General features: G+C 43.0%; 1 long non-coding RNA gene across 1 annotated transcript in view; it reads right to left on the bottom strand.

Moving 5' to 3' along the window:
* Positions 1 to 2,482: 2,482 nt before the first annotated feature.
* Positions 2,483 to 14,792, bottom strand: part of LOC140916887 (uncharacterized) — a 92,605-nt gene continuing 80,295 nt past the window's right edge. Inside the window, exons 2-3 of the long non-coding RNA XR_012160680.1 lie at positions 3,764 to 4,325; positions 2,483 to 3,023 (exon numbers count right to left, since the gene is read on the bottom strand). This is a non-coding gene — a long non-coding RNA (uncharacterized LOC140916887). The remainder of the gene's footprint in view (positions 3,024 to 3,763; positions 4,326 to 14,792) is intronic.

The raw sequence follows: 14,792 nt of genomic DNA, 5'->3' as shown, positions 1-14,792 counted from the left end.
ACCCAACTGTGGGTCTGCTTCTTGGCTGCAGCCCCTGGCTCCTGGACCCAATCACGGGTGCAACCACAGTCCTGCTCGCAGCCATGACTCCATCTGCAGTGCTGGCCCCACTCTTGATCTCAGGTCTGCTCCAGGCCCCAACTGTGGCCCCACACCCAGCCCTAGCTCCTAACCATTGCTCCGGGGAGAGGGGTCACGACCAAAAAAGTTTGGGGACCACCTACTTAGACAAAGCCTTTAGATTGGTGTCCCCCAATGCCTCCTTTAACCATTAGAGACTTCAGAACCTGGGAGTCCTGCAGAGTATTTTATCTTCTGATCCAAAGCTCACTGAAATCCATGGAAAGTCTGGATTGACTTTAGTCAGCCACTGACTCTGAATTAAGCCTGGAGTTTCTTTGACTATTTGGGCAAGTTCCTTTTCCTCTCTGCACCTCAATTTCCCTATCTATTAAATGGGGATCATGGCAGTGACCTCCTTTGTAAAGCACATTGACATCTGCTGATGAAAATCACTATTTAAGAGTGAAATACTTACTATTATTGAAATATCTTCTGCTGCAGTTTCAAAGCTGCAAGTATGGATCAACTATTTTGTAAACAAATTGATAAAATGAAAGTATTTTAACACATAATTTTATGTCACTTTTATTTAATTACTTCTAAGTATAGCTTTGCCTAGCAATTAAGTGCTTTTATTATGTACAGACAGAGACAAATGTGCCCCTTACATGACCTCATAGTTTAATATGCTGCGCACTACATCATCGCTATTTTATAAGTTAATGATACCTTGATCTAGTTAGGTAAATGAATTAGAACAATGCTGTCTTCAGTTTTCATTTGTATCTAATTAGTATCGTCACTAATGCCTATAATTCAGGGCATGTTTATTGTATTATAGTATTTAGTTCCTTTCTGTTTAAGATGTGGAAGATAGATTTTTTTTCAGCCCCAAACATAATGATTATACTCAGTATTAATCACTCTTAAGCCTGTTAGCAGGTAACTCTAAGTGTGCCCCTTCTGCACACCTAAATCTGAATCACATTGTGTGCTCCTGGTAACTCGCACAGGAAGCAAAGGGAGGATCTGAAGCAATTCTGAGGTGGAGCACGTGGATTGTCCTCTGGATGCTGACTGTGGGAGCTCTGGAGGATACTGGTCATGGCTTCACCCAACATACCTGTGGAGAAAAGGCTACTTGGATGATCCGAGGAATGGAAAACCTACCTTATGAGGGGAGATTCAGAACTTGGATTGTTTAGCCTTACCAAAAGAAGGCTGCGGGGAGATATGAGAGTTCTCTATAAATACGTCAGAGGGATAGATACCAGGGAGGGAGAGGAGTTATTTAAGTTAAGCATCAATGTGGACACAAGAACAGATGGATATAAACTGGTCATCAACAAGTTTAGGCTTGAAATTAAGTGCAGGTTTCTAACCATTTAGAGGAGTGAAGTTCTGGAACAGCCTTTCAAGGGGAGCACCGGGGGCAAAATACCTAACTGGCTTCAAGACTGAGCTTGATAAATTTGTGGAAGGGGTGATATGATGAGACTGCCTACAATGGTATATGGCTGATCTGAGACTGTTAGCAGCAAATATCTCCAAGGACGGATGATGGGTCACTAGATGGTGGGGGGGGGAGGTGGGGGGAAGGAGCTGTCAGTTACTTTTACAGAGAATTCTTTCCCAGGTGTCTGGCTGATGAGTCTTGCCTCACTCTGCAGCAGCCTGCCAGTCAAGCTGTGGAAGAACTGAGCAGCTTAGGAGTTTAGAAGCCCCTGGGAATTGGGGATCCCAGGGCTTCCCGGCTCTCTGCTCCTCATTAGCCTACCAGGCAAGCTACCAAGAGCTGCTGAGGAGCCAGGTATGTAAACAGGCAGGGAACCACACAGGTATTGAAATTTGCCCACGGTCCATTGCAATTTTGTCTACATTGAACAATCTCTGATAAATGTTTAACTTTCAATGAATCAGCATTCTCATCTGGAAAACTTCCAACCAGCTCTGTGCCTTGTTAACAGATGTGGGAATGAAAACTGTGAGGTGAGTGACATGTCAAACCGACAGCACAACTCATTGTGATTAAGGGTGCGAGAATCTGGCCCAATGGGACTTGTCCCAGTGTACAGGACTACTTGATATGAGAAAGAAAGGTAGAATCAAGCTCTGATTTATCTTGGAGTGGGGATTGGGGAGTTTGGTCTAGTGGATGAAGTGTGGACCTGGAGGTAGTCTCAGTCTCCCAATGAAACAGCTTCAATTTTCTATACCAACTTGTGTGTTCAGGTGTTGCATTCATCCACTGTCACACAAATGCAAAGAGTGAGGGGGAAGGTGTTGACAATGGCAGTTACACAACCCACTTTGGAAATGTAGGGTGGGGTGAAATAATGAATCAAAGTTTAAACGTGATATGGTGAACAATGTTTTTTTTTCATATTTATTACACATGTAGGTACTGTCTTACTATCAGATACAAATGAAACAAATGTTTGAGACAATTGAAGATGTTACATCTCAATCAGATTTGTGTTGTCCTGAGAAGCTGCCACTAGTATGGGTTAAATGGTGAAAACTGCCTGGAGAATTAAAGCTGGCTACTAAATGTTTGTGTTTGCAGCACTCTAGGATCTCCACATTTCCAGTAATTTTGTGCAATAGACTATGCTCATTCAGGCAATACTATGTATTTGTATTTGCTGATATATTAAAATGTGCTCTAAAACTTGCATGGCTGGCTGCAAAGGGCTTGAAAAATCAATGCTGAGAGGCATCTGGTCTCAAATAAGTTGCAAAACAAGGTTGTAACTTGTAACTCAATCATCACTGGAAAAGCACTGATTTCAGCAAGTCCTAGATTCAACGGAGAATCTTCTTGCTTTTTGAAATTAAAATATTCTGGTAGGGCAGAGATTCCCCAAATTAGTCCATGACCCCATGGGTGGTGAACACTTGCTGGTAGTTTGCGAAGAACTTACTTGTCATGACCTGCTGGTTCACTTCGTTGTTTCCAGCTGAGAGAGAGAAAGAGGGAGAAGAAATGAAGAACCAAAGGGAATAGCGTGATCAACTGTTATCACAAGGGATAAAACACATATTGCACAACAGGCAGCAAAAATAGGTTCAATACTTTTGTAATATTACTTTTCCATGTTAGAAATTGCTATATGGGTGTCAGGCATCTGTGAATGGGAAGGTAGGTAGTGCATTCATAAATGGGAGGAAAGGTGATTGACAAACCATAGGCAAGATCCTGGCTTCTCTCCCAGCCCCTTTCTACCATTCAAGTGGTGCAAAGGGGTCAGGACAGCTACCCCAGTGATGTGAGGAAGAATTCCCACAGTGTAGGGGAATCCCTGGATGGAGTTATTAGCAACTAAAGTTATTTTTTTAAAAAAACATTGAGTCTGCCATATTGCTGCTAATAGCAACATGTAGAACAGTGATACTCAGACTGAGGCTCAGGAGCTGCAAGTGACTCTTTAAGGTGTCTGCTTGCCGTACATGATATTAAAACACTGTGTGATTTAAGTTATTAACCAGTCAGGATGATTTTACTATGTTGTTAACCAATTGTTGATTTTTTGGTCAGTCATTTTGGGGAAGAATAATATATAAATAGTAAATGAAACAATAAATGCACACTACTGTGACTCTTTTGGGTAATATTGATTGCTAATTTGGCTCCTGAACCACTGAAGTCTCAGTATCACTGATATAGAGCTTTTAGCCTCTCAGCCCCCATTCATTATACCTGGTGGGATCTGATCAGGGCACCAAATCTCAAGAGACTTCCCTCCTCCTTCCACAACACCAGGAACATCTCACAGGGGGCAGATTAAGGAATCTCTGATCTTCAGTACTTCTTCCCCAAAGCCACAAGCACCAGCTACAGCCAACCAGCAACTTCCCCTTTTCCGCTCACTGGAGCGATCAGCAGTTGGGAGGATCTTGCATGATGTCCTCACTTCTGACTTACTCAGCTTTCAAACTTTGTCTCAGGATTTTTCTCACTTATTCTGTTGCTGTTGGTGGTTGATGCCACGTCATCCTGCCCTGTTTCTACGACTGCAGGCCTTCAGCTGCCCAAACTCATTCACCAGCCGATATTCTGTGGCAAAGCCAGGAATAGAATCCAATTCTCCAGGGTGGTGCAGCTGCTTTAATAATCCTTTCCCTCACAGTCTCCTGCCTCAGTCATTACACACCTTCCAGCTTCTGCAACAAATGAGGTCGGGGTCCAACAAACAACAGTCCCCTTCACTGGCTGATTCCCTGAGCATCATCCATGCTGTGTGCTGAATGAGGCAGGGATCCTGTGAAAAAAATAGTACGTGAAATGTAGTTAAAGACTGTATTATAATGCATATGCGCAAGAGGGCTGAATGAAGGTTGTGTGGGCAGCTTTAAATCTGACATTTCCTAACATTTTGAATGATTGATACTGTAATTTTAGCATTCTTTTAACATAGATTTTAAAATGTAATATGTAAATAGACATGGAATTAACAAGGCATCATCATGACCACTTTGTGTATTATGACCCTTTCTATCACCGTACTCTCTCTTGCACTCTCTCTCTTTTTTTTAATTAAATCGTTTTAGATTGCAAACTCTTTGGGACAGGGAACATATCTTGGTTTTAGGTGCTACCTTAATATAAACACTAAATAATAATAGGTAGGACGTATTGTTAGATAACTTAGGCTAGAAGATATTTATAACCACTGAAGTCAATGTGAAAAGCACTGGACCTATAGTTTTAGGATAACTTTCAATATATATATAAAAATATCCAGACAAGTACAGTTGAATTGTAGCTTACCTTCCATTCTTTCTTTTATTGTGGGACAAAGTCTAGAATTCTCAGGTGAAGAGAGAGAGAGCCTGCCCTTCCCCTTTCCTGTCAAATGCAGTGTTTCATCTCTGCCAGCTTGGTGCTTACTCAAACCAGGATTCACCCCTACATCACCTTTTGTTCCGACTCTGCTTTAGATAGCATCAGCAGGCAAAGTTCATCGTCATCCCATGTAACCTTTGTGTATAATCTGATTCTTGCACTGAGATGTGCAGCTTCAGAGCTGGATATCTCTGTAATGCAAATTTTGGTTTCCTTATTAAAAATATATAGTTGTTAAATTATCTTATTATTAAAATATTATCCAAATGCCAAGGATATAAGGCCTGCTCTAAAGCCCTTTGAAGTCCATAGGAATCTTTCCACTGAGTTCAGTGAACTGTTGGATCAGACTGGTGCTTAGGATATCATAAGATATCGATTATCAGACCATTTACTAAATCTCTGAGATTCCAGTATGACAGTGTATAATAAAAGGCAAACTTTTTCCAGAGGGTGACTATATTCACATCGGTCAAAGGCAAAGTTTCCCTAGTTCAGTATATGAAGAATTATTTTTAACTTGTTGAGTAGAAGAGTGTTGTGGCTGTATAAAACACTAGAATAGTAGTCGATATTCTTTCCCTTTGAACAGACCAGTACTAAAAGTTAATAACCACCTCCATCCCAGAAGATGGAAAAAGATATGAAGCAACACATGCATCAAGCAATTCAATATGCAGAAGCTCGATTTAACTCAGAGACGTGGGAATGGTCAGGCATTGTCTGGTCTAGAATCCATGCAAACATGACATGGATGAGAAATAAAGTACTTTACATATGTCTTGATTTATTTTTTGGATTGGAGACAGTTTTTGCTAATGTAAAATTCTGTGTTGTCAGAAATTAGGCTACAGAGAACAGACCTCATCCCCCATTGTATTCCAGTGTACAGTGTTACTCCAGTGTAGCTCTATTGGCTTCAGTGGAGTTAAACCAGCATACAGCTGGAGTTGTGCAGTCTCAATGGCTTTGGGGCAGTTTTCAAGCTTGAGTGTTTACTCAGTCGATAGTGAGGTTCAGCATGTAGCTGTGCTGCACCAGGAGCGGCCCAGTGAGGGAATTATGTCTGAGTCTCCCTGTGATGGGTTGGATCACAGAAACCCCCTGGGAGCTGCCACCTGATGTGCCAAGACCACTTCTGCGCCTGCTGTCCTGCCCAGTCAGCTTAGGACTTCAGTGCCCTGCCTGGATTGAGCCAGATCCGTTGGCCTGCTGCAAACCCAGAGCCAGGTCTGAACCATGTCCTCTAACAGTTGTAGGCTTAATTGAAAGCAGCTTAAGAAGTGCTCCTGTCTTTAACAACTCCCAATGGGGTCCAAACCTTATACAAGGTAAACTCATAAATTGTTCTCCCTCTATAACACTGATAGAGAGATATGCACAGCTGTTCCCCACCTCCCAGGTATTAATACATACTCCGGGTTAATTAATAAGTAAAAAGTGATTTTATTAAATACAGAAAGTAGGATTTAAGTGGTTCCAAGTAATAGCAGACAGAACAAAGTGAATTACCAAGCAAAATAAAATAGAACAAGCAAGTCTATGTCTAATACAGTAAGAAAACTGAATACAGATAAAAACCTCACCCTCAGAGGAATTCCAGTAAGCTTCCTTTTACAGACTAGTCTTCTTCTAGTCTGGGTGCAGCAATCACTCACACCCCCTGTAGTTACTGTCCTTTGTTCCAGTTTCTTTCAGGTATCCTTGGGGGTGAAGAGGCTATCTCTTGAGCCAGCTGAAGACAAAATGGAGGGGTCTCCCAGAGGTTTAAATAGACTTTCTCTTGCGGGTGGACACCCCTCCCTCCCCCTGTGTAGAATCCAACTACAAATGGAGTTTTGGAGTCACATGGGCAAGTCATATGTCCATGCATGACTCGGTTTTTACAGGCAGCAGCCATTGCCCACATGCTATCTTGAATGTCTCCAGCAAGACTTCTTATGTGGATTGGAGCCTTCCGAGATCCATTGTTTGTTAAGTGCTTCTTGATTGGGCACTTAATTTACACATTCCTTTCTGAAGAAGCTGACCAAATGCTTTACTAAGGCTACTTAAAAATCAAGCAAGTACACAGCCAATATTTATAACTTCAAATACAAAAATGATACATGCATACAAATAGGATGAATAGATTCAGTAGATCATAAACTTTATAGAGATATGTTACATGGCATATGTACCATAAAACATATTCCAGTTATGTCATATATATATATATATATATATATATATATATATATATATATATATATATATATATATATATATATATATTCATAAGCATATTTCCATAAAGCCTTATGGGGTGCACCGTCACACTCCCTTTACTCCAGGATGAAAGTAATATGATGCCATTCTATACCGGTAGCACTGAAGGTCTTCCTTTGCCCTAGCTCAGCTCCACTGGCTGGCTCATCAACGGATGGGAGTGGAGTTCTAACTTCACCCAACTGCATGGGAGGGAGAGTAGTGGCCTTGCAGGGCTGCACTTCCTCTTCTACTGTGCCCTATCTGGTGGGTAGCCCACATGGGTGAGTAAGTGGAGACCTTTATTTCCATGCATAGGCACACAGTGTAAACAGCAACCTGTTCTTTATTAAACATCACTTAAAGACAGAGTTAATTCTCTATGCAAGGAGGGATTCACTTACCTTAGAGGAATTCTCACTGTACAGGGCTCTCATTGTCTGAACATTTATTATGATAATTCCACAATGACCTATGATTCTTTAGACAATGAAGGCCTGATCTTGCTCTCACTGAAGTCAACATCCCCTCTTCCCCTCACCTCCCAAAGTAATTGCAATGGGAGCAGGCTTGGAGACTAAGAATAAGTAGTTTTCCCATTGCAAAGCCATTTGAGAAATACCGATGAGGATAAAGAAAGGTGGGGATAAAGGCCTCAAGTGAACTGTATCTGATTGACTGACGTAGCTTTTCCAGACTCTAATACTTAGGGCTAAGGCATACAGTGATATGACAGAATTTAGAAAGTTACGTGAAAGCATCTCAAACACACTTCACCGAGGAGTACATTAATATTATACGCATGGCTCCATTCAGATAATTTACACCTCTCACTGTAGTTCTGCATTAGAGATTTGCAAAGAATGTCAGAATTATGACAGGGTCTGTCTCCCATATGACAGTCAGTGTTCTCTCTTTTAAAAAAAGGGAGTGAGAGAGAGAAAGAAAAGCAAGTTGTGGCAAAACCTGAAGCATAAAAGTCACCCATGACAAGTACTCCTCTATTCTGATGATAATAAAGGTCTGATACAACAAGAAAACAGCCATTTACAAAATCCTGCTTAGAACTTTGATCTCAACTGCTTTGAACTATGAGATTGAACTGTATGGAAAGGAATCTTCTCCTAAATAAAAGCAGTGTATCTGTAGGTATCCAAAGAGAAGAGGGGGGAATTAAGTTACAGGTGAGAGAGGTTTATCTTCTATACTTTAATGGTGGAATTTTCAAAAGTGTTTGCGATACTGTTCCCACTGAAGTTAATAGAAATTTTCATGTTAGCTTCAATGGGAGCAGAGTTAGGCCAGCACTAAATGCAGAGTGAAAATTCCACCCTAGTAGTGAACATTATTGAAAATGACCTTGCTAATGTCCCTCTCTGTACTATGTCTACACTATGAAATTAGGTCAAATTTATAGAAGTTGGTTTTTTAGAAATCGTTTTTATATATTTGAGTGTGTGTGTCCCCACAGAAAATGCTCTAAGTGCATTAAGTGCATTAACTCAGCAGAGTGCTTCCACAGTACAGAGGCAAGCGTCGACTTCCGGAGCGTTGCACTGTGGGTAGCTATCCCACCATTCCCACAGTCTCCGCTGCTCATTGGAATTCTGGGTTGAGATCCCAATGCCTAATGGGGCTAAAACATTGTTGCGGGTGGTTCTGGGTACATATCGTCAGGTCCCCGTTCCCTCCCTCCCTCCGTGAAAGCAGCAGCAGACAATCATTTCACGCCTTTTTTCTTGAGTTACCTGTGCAGACGCCATACCACGGCAAGCATGGAGCCTGCTCAGGTAACCATCACCGTATGTCTCCTGGGTGCTGGCAGATGTGGTACTGCATTGCTACACAACAACAGCAACCCCTTGCCTTGTGGCAGCAGACGGTACAGTAGGACTGGTAGCCATCATCGTCATGACCGAGGTGCTCCTGGCCACATCGACCAGGAGCGCCTGGGCAGACATGAATGCAGGGACTACATTAGAAGTGACTTGACCAGGTCATTCTCTTTATTTCTGCAGTCAGTCCTATTGAACCATCTTATGGTGAGCAGGCAGGTGATACGGATTGCTAGCAGTCCTGTTGTACCATCTTCTGCCGGGCAGCCATGAGATGTGGATGGCTAGCAGTCCTATTGTACCATCTTCTGCTGGGCAGCCATGAGATGTGGATGGCTTGCAATCCTTCTGCACCGTCTGCTGCCAGCCAAAGATGTAAAAGATAGATGGAGTGGATCAAAACAAGAAGTAGACCAGATTTGTTTTGTACTAATTTGCTTCCCCCCCGCCCCATCTAGGGGACTCATTCCTCTAGGTCACACTACAGTCACTCACAGAGAAGGTGCAGCGAGGTAAATCTAGCCATGTATCAATCAGAGGCCAGACCAACCTGTTTGTTCCAATAAGAACAATTACTTAGGTGCACCATTTCTTATTGGAACCCTCCGGGAAGTCCTGCCTGAAATACTCCTTGATGTAAAGCAACCCCCTTTGTTGATTTTAATTCCCTGTAAGCCAACCCTGTAAGCCATGTCGTCAGTTGCCTCTCCCTCCGTCGGAGCAATCGTTCTGCGCCTTTTTTCTGTGCAGACGCCATACCATGGCAAGCTTGGAGGCCGCTCAGCTCACTTTGGCAATTAGGAGCACATTAAACACCACAAGCATTATCCAGCAGTATATGCAGCACCAGAACCTGGCAGAGCGATACCGGGCGAGGAGGCGATGTCAGCGCGGTCACGTGAGTGATCAGGACATGGACACAGATTTCTCTGAAAGCATGGGCCCTGCCAATGCATGCATCATGGTGCTAATGGGGCAGGTCCATGCTGTGGAACGCTGATTCTGGGCTCAGGAAACAAGCACAGACCGGTGGGACCGCATAGTGTTGCAAGTCTGAGACGATTCCCAGTGGCTGTGAAACTTTCGCATGCGTAAGGGCACTTTCATGGAATTTTGTGACTTGCTTTCCCCTTCCCTGAAGCGCATGAATACCAAGATGAGAGCAGCCCTCACAGTTGAGAAGCGAGTGGTGATAGCCCTGTGGAAGCTTGCAACGCCAGACAGCTGCCGGTCAGTTGGGAATCAATTTGGAGTGGGCAAATCTACTGTGGGGGCTGCTGTGATGCAAGTAGCCCACGCAATCAAAGATCTGCTGATATCAAGGGTAGTGACCCTGGGAAATGTGCAGGTCATAGTGGATGGCTTTGCTGCAATGGGATTCCCTAACTGTGGTGGGAACCCATATCCCTATCTTGGCACCGAAGCACCAAGCCGTCGAGTACATAAACCGCAAGGGGTACTTTTCAATAGTGCTGCAAGCTCTGGTGGATCACAAGGGACATTTCACCAACATCAGCGTGGGATGGCCGGGAAAGGTACATGATGCTCACATCTTCAGAAACTCTGGTCTGTTTCAAAAGCTGCAGGAAGGGACTTTATTCCCAGACCAGAAAATAACTGTTGGGGATGTTGAAATGCCTATAGTTATCCTGGGGGACCCAGGCTACCCCTTAATGCCATGGCTTACGAAGCCGTACACAGGCAGCCTGGACAGTAGTCAGGAGCTGTTCAACTACAGGCTGAGCAAGTGCAGAATGGTGGTAGAATGTGCATTTGGACGTTTAAAAGCACGCTGGCGCAGTTTACTGACTTGCTTAGACCTCAGCAAAACCAATATTCCCACTGTTATTACTGTTTGCTGTGTGCTCCACAATATCTGTGAGAGTAAGGGGGAGACATTTCTGGCGGGGTGGGAGGTTGAGGCAAATCGCCTGGCTGCTGGTTACGCGCAGCCAGATACCAGGGCAGTTAGAAGAGCACAGGAGGGTGTGGTACGCATCAGAGAAGCTTTGAAAACCAGTTTCATAACTGGACAGGCTACGGTGTGAAAGTTCTGTTTGTTTTTCCTTGATGAAACCCCCCGCCCCTTGGTTCACTCTACTTCCCTGTAAGCTAACCACCCTCCGCTCCTCCCTTCGCTCACCGCTTGCAGTGGTAATAAAGTCATTGTTGCTTCACATTCATGCATTCTTTATTCATTCATCACACAAATAGGGGGATGACTACCAAGATAGCCCTCAATCCTCAACCCTCCCTCCTTCCCCCTCCCCATGGCTAACAGCGGGGAACACTTCTGTTCAGCCACAGGCAAACAGCCCAGCAGGAACGGGCAGGAACGGTCACCTCTGTGTGTCCCCTGAAGAAAAGCACCCTATTTCAACCAGGTGACCATGAATGATATCTCACTCTTCTGAGGATAACACAGAGAGATAAAGAACGGATGTTGTTTGAACACCAGCAAACATATACTGCAATGCTTTGTTGTACAATGATTCCCAAGTACGTGCTACTGGCCTGGAGTGATAAAGTGTCCTACCATGGAGGACGCAATAAGGCTTCCCTCCCCAGAAACCTTTTGCAAAGGCTTTGGGAGTACATCCAGGATATCCGCGAATGCCAGGGCAAAGTAATCCTTTCACATGCTTGCTTTTAAACCATGTATAATATTTTAAAAGGTACACTCACCGGAGGTTCCTTCTCCACCTGCCGGGTCCAGGAGGCAGCCGAGGGTGGGTTCGGGGGGTACTGGCTTCAGGTCCAGGGTGAGAAACAGTTCCTGGCTGTTGGGAAAACTGGTTTCTCCGCTTGCTTGCTATGAGCTATCTACAACCTCATCATCATCATCTTCCTCGTCCCCAAAACCTGCTTCTGTGTTGCCTCCATCTCCATTGAAGGAGTCAAACAACACGGCTGGGGTTGTGGTGGTGGAACCCCCTAAAATGGCATGCAGCTCATCATAGAAGCGGCATGTTTGGGGCTCTGACCCGGAGTGGCCGTTCGCCTCTCTGGTTTTCTGGTAGGCTTGCCTCAGCTCCTTAAGTTTCACGCGGCACTGCTTCGGGTCCCTGTTATGGCCTCTATCCTTCATGCGCTGGGAGATTTTGATAAAGGTTTTGGCATTTCGAAAACTGGAACGGAGTTCTGATCGTACGGATTCCTCTCCCCATACAGCAATCAGACCCCGTACCTCCTGTTCAGTCCATGCTGGTGCTCTTTTGCAATTCTGGGACTCCATCATGGTCACCTCTGCTGATGAGCTCTGCATGGTCACCTGCAGCTTGCCATGCTGGCGAAACAGGAAATGAGATTCAAAAGTTCGCGGTTCTTTTCCTGTCTACCTGGCCAGTGCATCTGAGTTGATAGTGCTGTCCAGAGCGGTCACAATGGAGCTCCGGAGGCTAATACCACCGAATTGTGTCCACAGTACCCCAAATTCGACCTGGCAAGGCCGATTTAAGCGCTAATCCACTTGTCAGGGGTGGAGTAAGGAAATCGATTTTAAGAGCCCTTTAAGTCGAAAAAAGGGCTTCATCGTGTGGACGGGTGCAGGTTTACATCAATTTAGCGCTGCTAAATTCGACCTAAACTCCTAGTGTAGACCAGGGCTAAGGAGCAGAAGTGTCTCACCTTTCTGTCTTTACTTTGGCTTCTTTTCCTCAATCTGATTTATTATTGAGTCATACTTCTTTATGAAAAGGTCAGTAATTCAACAATGTATACAGTTAATTTAGCCTTTTTTTCTGCTTGCAGACTATTAGTGAGTATATTGTTTCTTCCTCAAATGTACATATGATTTGCACTGATTTAATAAATATGTTTTACGCTATGGATTGTGCATCTATTCTAAAATTAGATTAGAGCATTGTACATAGAATAACCATTAGTTTGTCAACTACTGCTCATAATTCTGAAGCTAGTGATAGATAATAAACCAAAGGTTGACAAGACCTTAAACCATCCTATGAAAAACTAAAGTGTGGCAGAGATGGTGCTTTTCCCCTAATTCAATCCTGTGGTCTAGTTCACATATAATCATCATGTCTTCTCCAAGATAGTGCTATCTTCATATCTGCCTGCTGGATCAACTGGAACTAGGTATTAAATTAAATAATAATTAAATTAATTATTAAATATTTGTATTGTGGTAGTGCCTAGAGGCTCCTGTCAAGGATCAGGGCTTCATTTGGCTAGGTAATATGCATGCACATGAACAAAAGATGGTCCCTACCCAAAGAGTTTACAAGCTAAGTAGACATGAGGTGACAGGTGGATACAGCAAATAGGTAGGGTAGCACAAGATAACAGTGAGACAGTTATGATTAATGTATAAGCTGTGGTTACAGTAAACAAGCTGCTCAGCTGTCATCAAGTGTTTTGTAGGCATCATAACTAGGCAGGTCACAACACCTTTAAAGTAACCATGTTGCACATTTAGACTATTTGTTTACTGTATGAAGTCTATACTATGAGATATGGCATAGCGAATGATAACAGGGAATCAAGAGAGATTTTACACCTGATGCTGTGTACTTTCTTCAGAAAACTCGCTGGCAGCTCCAGAGATTATTTTTACAGAGAGGTTTGGGATACAGGGTCAGAGAGTTTCATATTGTCATGTAAGAGGTTGCTTATGCCCTTCCACCTTTTGGATGAAATGGGTAGACTGCCATCATTTAAGCAGATTATCACAATTTACTTTTAAACCCTGGAATGATCACATCTGAATATGGTGCTTGCAGAAACAATGGTGTAACACACACAACACAGTGTGGCTCTTTGTCTCACTCTTGTGGGTATATTTTCGGATCTGGTCCTTTAACTTGAAGCCAGTATCAGACTCATAAACCTCCTAAACATGGTTTTGCCTTTAAAGGAGGACACAGAGCCATTCTGCGATAGTTTAGGTTATAATGGCATTGAAACACTGGTTGAATAAGTCTGTCACTATACTGAACAATATGCTTGACAAATGCAGGTTGGATCATTTGAAGTAAATACGTTCAACCATATTGGCCTCTTTTGTGTTCATGCATTGTCTATGAATAAAATATATTTTTATTGAATTTTTTTTGTTAATTATTGGGCAATTTACTTCTCAAAGCAATTCTTGGCTTGTGGGTTGTGTATGAACAGCTCATTGCAAGTGTTTGCTTTTAAATTAGAATTGTATTGGTTATTTTGGCTGTACTCATAGGTCACATGATATGCTTCTATGGCCTGATAGCGTGGTAGAGTGACTTTTAGAATCAGTTTTCAAGTGTGAAAATTTTGTGTGCAAATCCATATAGCCTCCAATATTTGCTTAAACTAATGGTTCCACAAATATTCCTTCCAATAAGCTCATACAGTAGGATTTTCTCACAGCATGAAAACCCAAAGAGCTCAAACACACAACTGAAGTCAATTTACCTGTCAATGTGAACAAATATTTCTGGGAAATATTTTGCAGTATTCCTCCAGACCTCCTCTTTCCTGACTTTTTGCTATATTCTGTTTAGCTCTTTTCAGGCTTGCAAGTTTATCATATTTATTCATTTAATGCAAATAGTTATTCATTTAAAAGTTACTGTATTTCAATATGCTCTCTCTTCCACCTCCATCTACAGACATCACCACCAAGCAACTGAAGTGGTGATCAAAGGGGAGATCCTGGCTGGTGGGCAACCAGCCAGCCTGGGGTGAGAAGCATCTAAGTTTGTAAGGGCACTGAAAGTGTTAAGATCAGCTGAGAATGCGTTTTGCTTTTTTTCCATTTGACGAAATCCAACTTGTTATGATTTGACTTATAATCACTTAAAATC

Source organism: Lepidochelys kempii, chromosome 9, assembly GCF_965140285.1.
Source record: "Lepidochelys kempii isolate rLepKem1 chromosome 9, rLepKem1.hap1, whole genome shotgun sequence".
Classification (NCBI taxonomy): Eukaryota; Metazoa; Chordata; order Testudines; family Cheloniidae; genus Lepidochelys; species Lepidochelys kempii.
The sequence above is the reverse complement of the archived record's forward strand: the minus strand, read 5'-3'. Positions and strand labels throughout refer to the sequence as shown.